A 13,130-nucleotide genomic window follows, 5' to 3' on the forward strand; every position below is an offset into this window, starting at 1 on the left:
ACCATGATTAGTTTGTACATTTTGCAGAGGTTTGCACACTTTTCCCCACAAGACTCGATCTCCTCCGTTGAATTTCTCGCACTTCATGATGTTTGAGAAACGGATGACCGAGACACAATCTTTCAGAAGCATTAACTCTCTACTCCGGGTAGACAGTACCACCTACATCTCCTAGATCTGCTAGTCTATCTCTTCAAGAGCTCATGCAACATACTCAACTATGCCAGAGCCCATAATGGCTTGTGGCACATGGAAGTTTCTAGCATGAATAATCTTATGATCCCTTCGATCCTGGGTGGCGAACCGTAGGATGATCACACGGGTACTCTGGGATATCCTAGGACAACACTAGATTCTCCAGGTGCCCGCAACCAATCCACCCAGATGTGTATTTAAGTAGCCACCTTAAGTTGACCAGTAATTAACAATTCTCACATCTGTCATGGATACACTCACCCAATCCACGTCTACGAGCATAGCATAGTAATCCTAAGCATAACATAGAAGTAACTCCCAATGGTTTGATAATAAAAAGGCCAATAGGTTCTATCTCATCATCTACTTCCCAAACCCACATGTTAATCAGATCCTAACCATGCAATGTTTGAGGGTTAAAACTAATGCATAAAAACTGGGTAATAAAGGGATATGATCAACGTGTTACTTGCCTTGGTGATGATTCGCAAAACCTAGAGACTCGTAGTAGCACGCTTCGCACTTCGGGAATTCTATCGCAAACAAACAACAGCATACATAAGCAATCAAACAAGAAGCACGGGTAAAACTCAGATAAGAAGATCCAACCAGAAATTTCAACTGAAGAACTTCGGTTTGCAAAAGGAATCAACTCAAACGGAGCAACAAAACTCAAACTACGAACGAAACAATATTCATTTACTAATCTAGACTAAAGTCAATTTTTACAGTACCAAAATCATGTTTAAGTTGGTTAAACAGAAAGAGGGCTTCGAGACGAAGATTTAGACGCTGGTTTCATCTAATTTGGATAAATGAGTAAAAACTTATACTAGATCGAAGACTAGGGCAGAAATCGCGATCAAAAATAATCACAGACAAAAACGTGGAAAATAAAACGAGACGAACAGGCTAACGAACGGACGTTCGTTAACAGAATCTAAATGGTTAACAACGTTCGTTAAAACGAACGAACGGACTAACATCCGCTAAACAACTAAACCAAAAAAGAATTGAACCAATCTATTAAAAAAACAGATCTAGGGTTTCTAAAAAAACCGAACGGTTAACCAAAAAAACGGTGATGCTTTAGTGAGGCAGGGCGGCGTCGGTGGGGCTCCGGGTGGCATCGCGGGGCAGCGGGGCAGTGAGGGGCGACAGCGGCGGCGAAGCTGCACGGCGGCGACGGGGTGAGGCGGGGCTTCGGGGCGGCGTCGGCGGGGTATTTGTAGGGGGTCGGGGGGCTATCCAACTTGGGGGAGGAGGCACCCCCGAGCAGCGGCGACGGCAGCAGTCCGGACTCGGGCTCGGCCACGCTCGCGTGAAGGCGGCGGTGCAGGTAGGCCCGCTGGGCCTTTGGCCTAGTGCAGTCCGCAGGAACTTTTTTTAAAATAATTCCTCCAAAACAGAGAAAAATCCTAATAAAATAAAAGAAAAGTCTAAAAATGCCAAAAACAATTTTCACTGTCTAAATAAACTATTTAGAACAAAGTGAACATTTTTTTCTGGCATAAAAATGCAATTTTGAAAACATGTATGTTTTTCTAATTCAAACAAAATAGCAATAAACATCCAAATAAAAAATAAAATTTGATTTTAACATTTTTCCTCCAATATTTCTTTTATTTTGGAGAAGTCATTTTATCCCCTCTCTTTTATTTTAATATTGGAAATATTTGGAGAGAAAATGATTAAAACCAAAATGATCCTCTTTTCAATATTTGAGAAAATTCAAATATGAAAATAATGAAATCCCCAACTCTCTCTCTCGGTCCTTGAGTTCCTTAGAATTTATAGGATCAACCAAAATGCAATTAAAATATGATATGGATATGATGACCTGGTGGTCCTTCCGTAGGTCTTCCTCTCGTTCCCAGGTGGCTTCCTCCTCGGTATGGTGGCTCCACTAAACTTTGCAAAACTTGATAACCTTGCTGCATGTGACTCGGCTGGGAAACTCGAGAATCTTCATTGGTTTCTCTTCGTAGGTCAAATCACTATCCAACTGAATCGCTTCCAGTGGCACTGTATCTCTAAGAGGAATATCGGCCATCTCTGCGTGGCACTTCTTCAACTGGGAAACGTGAAACACATCATGAACTCCTCACAATCCTTTTGGCAATTTCAGCTTGTAAGCAACTTCTCCCATACGTTCCAAAACTTTGTATGGCCCCACAAAATGTGGTGCTAACTTTCCCTTAACTCCAAAACTCTTAACTCCTCGAAGTGGGGATACACGAAGGTATACTCTGTCTCCGACTTTGTAAACTATCTCCTTGCGTTTAGAATCCGCATAACTCTTCTAGCTGGACTAGGCTACCTTGAGTCTATCGCGAATCAGTTTAACCTTCTCCTCAGATTCCTTAATCACATCTGGTCCAAACAACTGACGGTCTCCAACTTCATCCCACAATAACGGTGTCCTGCAGCTCCTTCCGTACAAGGCTTCAAAAGGGGCCATCTTCAAACTGGATTGATAGCTGTTGTTATAAGAGAACTCTGCATACGGTAAATTGTCGTCCCAACTAGATCCATAACCTAACGCACAAGCTCTCAATATGTCCTCCCAAATCTGATTGATGCTCTCGGTCTGTCCATCCATCTGTGGATGAAAGGTTGTGCTGAACTCTAGCCTGGTACGCAAAGTCTCATGTAACTGATTCCAGAACTTTGAGGTAAACTGGGTTCCTCTATCTGATACAATGGTCCTTGGAACTCCATGCAGACATACGATCTTGGTCATGTATATCTTTGCCAACTTAGCGCTTGTATAAGTGGTCTTCACTGGGATGAAATGAGCTACTTCCGTCAAGCGATCGACTACAACCCATATAGAGTCATAGCCTGCACGAGTCCTGGGCAATCCCATGATAAAATCCATGCCAAGCTTGTCCCACTTCCATTCGGGTATGTGGCAATGGCTGTAGCAATCCTGCTGGCTTCTGATACTCTGCCTTAACTCTCTAACATACATCACATACTGCTACATACTCAACAATATCCTTCTTCATTCCTGTCCACCAGAAACTTTCCTTCAAATCCAGATACATCTTGGTGTTTCCTGGGTGAATCGAATACGGCGAATCATGGGCCTCCTGTAGAATCAACTTCCTGATCTCGGTATCATTAGGCACATATAAGCGATCCTCAAACCATAAGGTATCATGCTCATTCTAACGAAATCCCTTAGCCTTTCCTTTGCTCATCCTTTCCTTTATCTTGGCAATCTCCTTGTCAGTATTTTGGGCTTCTCTAATCTTATCCATCAAAGTAGACTGAATTTCCAATGCTGCTACATAGCCTCTCGGAACTATTTCCAAACATAGCCCACGAAGATCCGCTGCTAATTCCTTGGGTGATCCTACGGTCATGAGCGTATTAATGTAACTCTTGTGACTCAATGCATCGGCTAATACATTAGCCTTTCTGGGATGATAGTGTAATTTCATATCATAATCCTTAATGAGCTCCAACCATCTCCTTTGCCTGAGATTCAACTCCATCTGCATGAAGATATATTTCAAACTCTTGTGATCCGTGTATACCTCATAGTGGTTTCCGATGAGAAAATGTCTCCATGTCTTCAACGCATGCACTACGGCTGCTAACTCCAAATCATGAGTAGCATAATTTTGCTCATGAGGTTTGAGCTATCGTGAGGCATATGAAGCAACTCTTCCTTCCTGCATAAGCACTGCTCCAAGTCCTCGACGAGAAGTGTCACAATACACTTGATAATCCTTCCATTGATCTGGAAGAATGAGCATTGGGGCTGTAACCAAACGTTTCTTCAACTCCTGAAAACTGGCTTCAAACTCCTCAGTCCATTTGAACTTGGTGTACTTCTTCAACAACTCTGTCATGGGCTTTGCAATCCTGGAGAAATTCTCTATGAACCTCCGGTAATAACCCGCGAGTCCAAGAAAACTCCTGATCTCTCCAACTGATGTGGGTGCTACCCATTTAGTCACAAAACCGAACTTGGTGGGGTCTACTGCTATTCCTTCTCCGGATATAACATGTCCAATAAATCCAACTTCCTTCAACCAAAACTCACACACTTGCTGAACTTGGCATATAACTGATGTTCCCTGAGCTTCTCAAGAACCAAACGCAAATGCTCCTTATGCTCCTCTTCGTTCTTCGAGTAGACCAATATATCATCAATGAACACCACGACGAACTTATCCAAAAACTCCATAAACACTTTGTTCATCATGTTCATGAAATAGGCAAGCGCGTTAGTCAGACCAAATGACATAACGGTATACTCGTATAGCCCGTACCTTGTGGTAAAAGCTGTCTTGGGTATATCCCGGTCTCGAATCTTCAGCTGATGGTATCCTGATCGTAAATCGATCTTGGAAAATACTTTATCTCCTTGCAACTGGTTAAACAAATCATCGATCATCGGCAGTGGGTACTTGTTCTTGATCGTCAGTTCATTCAACACACGATAATCAACAAGCATCCTTAATGATCCATCCTTCTTCTCCACTAGAAGTACCGGGGCTCCCCAAGGTGACGAGCTTGGTTGAATGTAACCTTTATCTAGTAACTCCTTAATCTGCTTCTTAATTTCCTCCAAATCCTGTGCGGGCATCCGATACGGTCTCTTTGATATTGGACCGGTGCCTGGCGAAAGCTCAATAAAAAACTCCATGTCTCTATCCGGTGGCATGCCTGGCAACTCCTCCGGAAATACGTCGGGGTAATCCTTCACCACTGGTACTTCCTCCTGCACAACTCCTGATAAGGAATTCACTTGAGTCCTCTTCGGCACATGCCGGGATACATACTTGATCCTTCTTCCGTCTAGGGTGGTGAGCATAATTGACTTACTCGCATAATCAATGTTCCCTCCATACTTCGATAACCAATCCATGCCTAATATTACATCCAATCCTTGTGACTCCAATATTATTAGGTCTGAGGGGAACACGTAGTTAGCAATCCCTAACGGTAACCGATCACACCAGAGGCTGGCCATATACTCTGCTCCTGGCGAGGTTACTAACATGGGTGACCTAAGGGCTTGGGTTGGCACGTGATACTTATCCACAAATCCCCTTGATATGTATGAATGTGATGCATCAGTATCAAAAAGAATGATTGCAGTAAATGACTTAACCAAAAACTTACCTATAACTGCATTTGGCCGCTCTTCAACCTCCTCCACGCTAACGTGGTTCACTTGTCCCCTATTGAAAGGGTTGGGCTTCTTCCCAGAGCTTCCATTGACATTTCCATTCTTTGCTTCAGAACACTTGGTGGCGTAATGTCCATTCTTCCCGCACCTGAAACAAGTAATGTGACTTAGATCCTTCTTGGCGGGCGTTGCTGGGTTGGAATGGTTCTGGCCGTTGCTTCCTCCATTTCCATTCCCATTCTTGGAGCCACTATATTTATGCGAACTTCCTCCATTGGCATTATGGACTCCATGGTTATGGTGAATGTCTCCTCCCGAGTTCGGGGTAAAACAAGGTCTCTACTAAGCTCCTGAATTGTACTTCCCTTGTCCATACTTCCTCTTGCGGCTATCTATCTGCTGCTGCTTCCCTTCAATCATAAGAGCTCTATCTACCAACTCCTGCTAGTTGTTGAATGTTGCCACCATCAACTGCATGCTCAGCTCATCATTCAGTCCTTCCAGAAACTTCTCCTGCTTAACAGCATCTGTAGCTACATCATCAGGGGCATAGCATGCTAACTTACTAAACTCATCCACATACTGGCCCACTATGCGTCCTCCTTGGCGCAAGTTGCGAAACTCACGCTTCTTCATGTTCATAGCTCCTGCTGAAACATGGGCAGTGCGGAAAGCCTGCTGAAACTGATCCCATGTAACAATGTCAATGGGGCAAGCGGCTATGAAATTCTCCCACCATGATGATGCGGGTCCATCAAGCTGATGTGCGGCCAAACCCACTCTCTCTGCATCTGTGCATCCTGCATTGGTCAAATCCCTTACAATCTTGTGGAGCCAATCGTCTGCAATAATTGGCTCGGTGCTACTAGAGAACACCGGCGGATTCAGCCTTAGGAAACGGGCTAAGTAATCTACAGGTGGTGGTGGTGGGTTGTTGTTGTTGTTGCCTTGGTTCTGATTCTGAACTAGTAGCTGCATCAAGGTATTCTGCTGCTGGATCAACTGAGTGAGATTCGGTGGGAAGGCAAATCAATTGTCACGTCTCGGAGGCATCTAATGGGTTTAGAAAAGATGAGAAAACAGAATAGAACATGGTCTAAAGGGAAAACACTACCCATATGCAATTGAGACAAACACAATCATATCACATCAATCAATTCAAACAAGGGCTTACAATCAATCTAACTATCATAAAAAGTGCTCAAACTATTCTATATACATGGGGGTATACTACTAGTAATATGGTGGTCGACTAGAAGTTTTGATTGGTGGAAGACTTCATGATATCCACTCCAGCTTCATCAACGTAGTCATCATCACTATCGTCGGGGTCAGAATTGGTGTCGTCGATGATGATGTAGTCCTCTGAACGAATGTCCTTGGAATGGTCGTCATCTCCTCCTGGTGCGGGGACTCCCATGAATACTCCTAGCTTCCTTGTCAGGTCGTCATTCTTCTCCACTAGTATCATCATTTCCTCCTCATATCAGTCGCGTGTAGAGTTCCTCTTCTAGCTCCGTAATCCTGGTCATTACCTTCTTCAGATCTATCATGCTTGCGCACATCTGGTTCTCCTGGCGGCGAATGTGTTGGTTTAACTCCTGAATGAAAGCTGCAATGGACTTGTCCCCCCTGGTGCTGATCATCTCCCATTGCTCATCTCGGCGCCCACATATCTGGTAGATAGTGTCCTTAAGATCCTTATGATAAACTTCTCCAATGCGTCCCATGGCGATGTGGGCTGCCATGTTCTTTCCTAGACTCCAGGTTGGTGCGTCAAAGGAAAACTCTATGGGTTTAGTGACTGGCATGAATGTCCTTCCTGGAACTTGAACTCAAATCATCCAACGCTCTTCTTCTGGTAAAGTGGCGATGTAGGTCCCGGTGAAGCTTGGTATTCCGATGTTCAAGTAACTAGTGACTTCCTTCAAGTGTCGCCCAAAAGGTGTGTCTTCATTCGGTTGAGTAAACTTGTTCCTTGAGTCCGCCATCCTATAGAGTGGAAAAGGGGAGAGGAGTCAGAAATGAGTAGAGAAGAGTGACCTATGGTTTAACATAGTGGTCGTGTCCTATAGTCAGTGTGTGCTCTGATACCATCTTGTAGCGACCAGACCTCAAACAGTCTAGTCTCTGTGCATCAGTGTCATCCCTGGATCGGTAATGCTAACACGCACAATACTTGAGGATTTATATGAGAGTTTCAATCACACACTTATTACATTGAATGTCTCAAAAGAGAACTTATCACAATAATATGGCTTAAGGCCATCTAAATAAGATAAAAGCGGAAGGCTTGGAAGATAAAATGGGTCAGCACATGGAATATGCTGGCAATGTAACACATAGAGTACTAAATAGAATAAATGCTATCACTACATTCATATATGGCTCGTGGAAAGCTCTATGGTTACAGTTTTGCATAAAGCCATTTTTTCCCTACAAAAAAGGAATACGTTTTATTCAACTATCATGGTGGTTGTTAAACATTGAGAAGGTTCCTCCAACTCAATCCCAATTAAACAATATCAATTAACCCAACAAATTAATTTAGAGTGATGAGATCAACATGATAATCCAAGAACCAGATACTCAAGATGTCCATAACCGGGGACACGGCTAACCATGATTAGTTTGTACACTTTGCAGAGGTTTGCGCACTTTTCCCCACATGACTCGATCTCCTCCATTGAATTTCTCTCACTTCATGATGTTTGAGAAACGGATGACCGAGACACAGTCTTTCAGAAGCATTAACTCTCTACTCCGGGTAGAAAGTACCACCTACATCCCCTAGATCTGCTAGTCTACCTCTTCAAGAGCTCATGCAACATACTCAACTATGCCAGAGCCCATAATGGCTTGTGGCTGCACACGGAAGTTTCTAGCATGAATAATCTTATGATCCCTTTGAGCCTGGGTGGCGAACCGTAGGATGATCACACGGGTACTCCGGGATAACCTAGGACAACACTGGATTCTCCAAGTGCCCGCAACTAATCCACCCAGATGTGTATTTAAGTAGCCATCTTAAGTTGACCATTAATTAACAATTCTCACATATGTCATGGATACACTCACCCAATCCACGTCTACAAGCATAGCATAGCAATCCTAAGCATAACGTAGAAGTAACTCCCAACGGTTTGATAATAAAAAGGCCAATATGTTCTACCTCATCATCTACTTCCCAAACTCACATGTTAATCAAATCCTAACCATGTAATGTTTGAGGGTGAAACTAATGCATAAAAACTGGGTAATAAAGGGATATGATCAAATTGTTACTTGCCTTGCTGATGATCCGCAAAACCTAGAGACTCGTAGTACACGCTTCACACTCCGGGAATTCTATCACAAACAAACAACATCATACATAAGCAATCAAACAAGAAGCACGGGTAAAACCCAAATAAGAAGATCCAACCAGAAAGTCAACTAAAGAAATTCGGTTTGCAAAAGGAATCAACTCAAACGGAGCAACGAAACTCAAACTATGAACGAAACAAGATTCGTTTACTAATCTGGACTGAAGTCAAAGTTTACAGTACCAAAATCATGTTTAAGTTAGTTAAACAGAAAGAGGGCTTCGAGACGAAGATCAGGGCAGAAATCGCGATCGGAAATAATCGCAGATAAAACCCTGGAAAATAAAACAAGACGTACAGGCTAACGAACGAACGTTCGTTAACAGAACCTAAATGGCGAACAACATTCATTAAAATGAACAAACGGACGAACGTCCGCTAAACAACTAAATTGAAAAAACCGAACCGATCTATTTAAAAAAACAGATCTAGGTTTTCTAAAAAACCGAACGGTTAACCGGAAAAAACGGCAACGACGGCGGCTACCTCTGGTGATGCTCCGGCGGGGCAGGGCAGCGTCGGTGGGGCTCCGGGTGGCGTCATGGGGTGGCGGGGCAGCAAGGGGCAACGGCGTCGCGGGCGGCGGCGGGGCGGGGGGTGTCCGACTTGGGGGAGGGGACACCCCCGGGCGGCGGCGGCGGTAGTTCAGACTCCGACGGGAGTCCGACTCAGCCACGCTCGCGCGAAGGCGGCGGCGTAGGTGGGCCGGCTGGGCCTTCGGCCTACTGCGGTCTGTGGGAACTTTTTTTTTTAAATTAGTTCCGCCGAAACAGAAATAAAATCATAATAAAATAAAAGAAAAATCTAAAAATGGCAAAAACAATTTTCACTATCTAAATAAAATATTTAGAACAAAGTGAACATTTTTTTCTGGCCTAAAAATGCAATTTTGAAAACATGCATGTTTTTCTAATTCAAATAAAATAGCAATAAACATCCAAATAAAAAATAAAATTTGATTTTAACATTTTTCCTCCAATATTTGTTTTATTTTTGAGAAGTCGTTTTATCCCCTCTCTTTTATTTTAATATTGGAAATATTTGGAGAGAAAATGATTAAAACCAAAATGATCCTCTTTTCAATATTTGAGAAAATTCAAATATAAAAATAATGAAATCCCCAACTCTCTCCGTGGGTCCTTGAGTTGCTTAGAATTTCTAGGATCAACCAAAATGCAATTAAAATATGATATGCATATGATGACCTATGTATAACATTCCAAATTAAAAATTTGGGATGTTACAGGAAGACAACTTGGTTTTCATTGAAAATCGATCAGCTTCAGTAGCCGACGCAACCATGAGGCGCAACCATGAGCATCGATAGGTCATTGTGGTGATGCATCATCCATTTGGCATCAAGTTTGGGTGAGGCACCTATGCAGTTCGACAAATCCTCACTGTGGTCTGTTTCTTCTCAGTAGTCAAGCTCGAGGAAGGAAGAACCACGTGGCAGAGGACAGTGAGGCGAAACAACAATGGCCATCCAATTTTGTGCAGTTCCACTAAAATTGAGGAAGACATGCCCGGGTATGGAGATACACATCGTTGTTTCCAAAAGTATAAAAAAGGGATATAGTGTTGTTACTTTGTTTTGGCAGTGGTACAAGATTAACAATGACATCTCAATTGTTAAAAAGCATTAATGAAAAGTACACCAACAAATAGAAGCAGCATGATTATCTTGATGGGAACTAAACCAGGATACCCGAGAAAAAAGCATTTCTTCATTTAACCAGTGATAGTATTAGATTAGCAGCAACAATAGGAGCATACGGACAATGACCGCACAACCATCATGTACTTTTTATCGAAACACCATGTATACCTCCACCAAGGCATAAATTAGGACAACTTTTCGAGTGGCATTTCCTCTATAATAGTAGGTGATGTTGGACCAGCCGAGAGCCCTAGCTACTATACATGGGGAGCTAAGGAGTAGTCGCATAGAAGAAAACCCGCATGCAGCGACCTGGGGAGCTGGACTAGTACAAAAAGTTATACCTCAGGTGGGCGAGATGTTGCTTAGGCGGGCGGGCGGGATCTGCCCACACGACGGCAGTGAACAAGGGCGCGGAGGACCTTCGTCTGCGCCAGCGCCGACTCCGAGAGGACAGGGCGCATCGGCTTCCTCCACCGCCGACGGCGACAACATCAACGCTGCACCTCCGCACCTCCTGCAACGGACGGGATTCGGCCAGATCTGTGACCACCGGTGAGGAGAGAGATAGAGTGGACACTGTCATCTTGTTTTGATATGGAGAGGGTGAGAGAGCGAGACGCGAGAAACACTATCAAACAAGAGGCTATAATGGAGTAAAAAAATCTCTCCATAGCAGTGGTTTTAAATAGAATACGCGCGTTCTTGGAAAAAAGAAACGAAAACTGGCGGACAATTTTTTAACATACCAAGAAAGGAAACTTGATCAAAAACACGCCCCCGCTTCCAGGTCGCGAGAGTCGTCACGCACACACACATATAGACATGCATATCCGTGTTTACGTAAAATTCCATTTCCATCTCCATCTCCAATCATATTTGTCCAACTGGCACATTATTTACGTTGTTAATTATATACGCAACAATATTAACGTACATCATCTCTTGTTTGCAGGCGTCCAGACCGCTGCCACGCCCGCTCCTGACCAACCCGAACCCTTTTCATCACCTACGCGTGCTTCCCGCCTGAAACGGTCAGTGCCGCATTCATGCCCGGCCAGAGCGGACGCAACCTCTCACTAGCGACGACATTGAAGCGGCACGCCGACCGAGAGAGTGTCGCCCATGCCGCTTCCTAGTGCACGCGACTGCTCCGCGTTCAAAGGTCGCAATAGCGGGCCATAACATGCATGTAAAAAGTTCTTGGGAGTCCGTGCTACAGCTAGCTATCCTTCCCCAACTCGTCAATCTCTTCCTGTAGTGCTAGTACTCCATGGCGCGATCCATCGACAAGCAGGCGGGAAAGTTATCGTATACTCGGTTTGCGGTGAGTGGCATGCCGAGCGACCATGTGGGGTTGAGCTGTGGAGGAGGGTGATACATGAACGCGACAGACGTGATTTAAACGTTGGTTTTGCTCGATGGCGCGATCCAACAAAATGAAATGTTGGTTTCCCTCCATTTCTATTTTTTCTCCGGAAAAACGGAAACTTTCCACTCCATTTTCATTCCTACTCCAAGGTTGCCCTGTTACAACATTCCATCAAATACAAAGGAAAACTAACATGCATGCTGATGCATCTCAATGATTCACAGATCATAGCCAATATTTACTTCACAACTAAAGACAAAAGTTGTGAGAGCGTGTACGAAAGAAAAACTACTGATGCGGTCACTATGACTTAAACCCTAAGCCCGAAATAGGAATTAATTTCTTGGCTACGTAGAACCTATCGAAGGAAAGACGGCTGGCACCCTCGGATCATATGATGCTTTTGTGCAGTTCCACTAAAATCAAGCTGAGCATCCCTGATGGCAAAGATCACTACAAAAAAAATACACTTCTGTGATGATACGTGTTTGTCACAGTAGGTCGCATTTTTTGTCATGCATGTACATCCATGACGATTTTATGACAGAATCAAGATAGTCATACCTGTGCTGTCATAGAAGTGTTCCATGACATTACCAAAATTATCATCACGGAAGTGTCCACTTCCATGACGATAAATCACGCGTCACAGAAGTGCTTTCGTCAAGGGTGACTGACACATGGCATCCACCGTAACGGTATGTCGTTAAGCTATCAGGTCGGGTTTTGGATCCGATAACCCGTCAATAGCCCCGACCAATGGGGATTTTCCACGTGTAAAATCATCATTGGCTGGAGGACACGCGTGTCGGCTCATCGTTGGGACAAATGTCATCCACTCATTGGACAGAAGGCGCCTATGATACGTCAACACGTGGCACGGCTCAACAGAGGCCCATTCCTGTGAAAAGGCCGTCCCGTTTGACTTGGTCAAAAGGTTGTGGGCCGGCCCATGGAAAGCCTGTTAACGTCCTGTTCGCATATAGCCCATTTACAGCCCGCTAAACCAAGGACCGCTACGCCCTATCCGAATTAGGCCCAGTAGCGTCATCTGGGCCATCCAATATGATTCCAGCCTCTTTTCACTTCTGGCCCATGTATGGCCCATGACGTCTTTCGACCCATATGATGCACTTTGTAACTCTAGGCCCATTGACGGCCCATGGTGAAACTGGCCCGTAATGAACAGTGTATCAATTTACACCCATTAATGGCCCGTGGTGAAACTGGCCCGAAATGAACAGTGTATCACTTTACCCCATTAACGTCCCGTGGTGAAACTGGCCCATAATGAACAGTGTATCACCTTACACCCATTGACGGCTCATGGTGAAACTAGCTGTCGGGGAAACTGATCCACGAACACCTATGGGACCGGCGAACCGAGCC

Source organism: Triticum aestivum, chromosome 3B, assembly GCF_018294505.1.
Source record: "Triticum aestivum cultivar Chinese Spring chromosome 3B, IWGSC CS RefSeq v2.1, whole genome shotgun sequence".
NCBI classification, from domain to species: Eukaryota; Viridiplantae; Streptophyta; class Magnoliopsida; order Poales; family Poaceae; genus Triticum; species Triticum aestivum.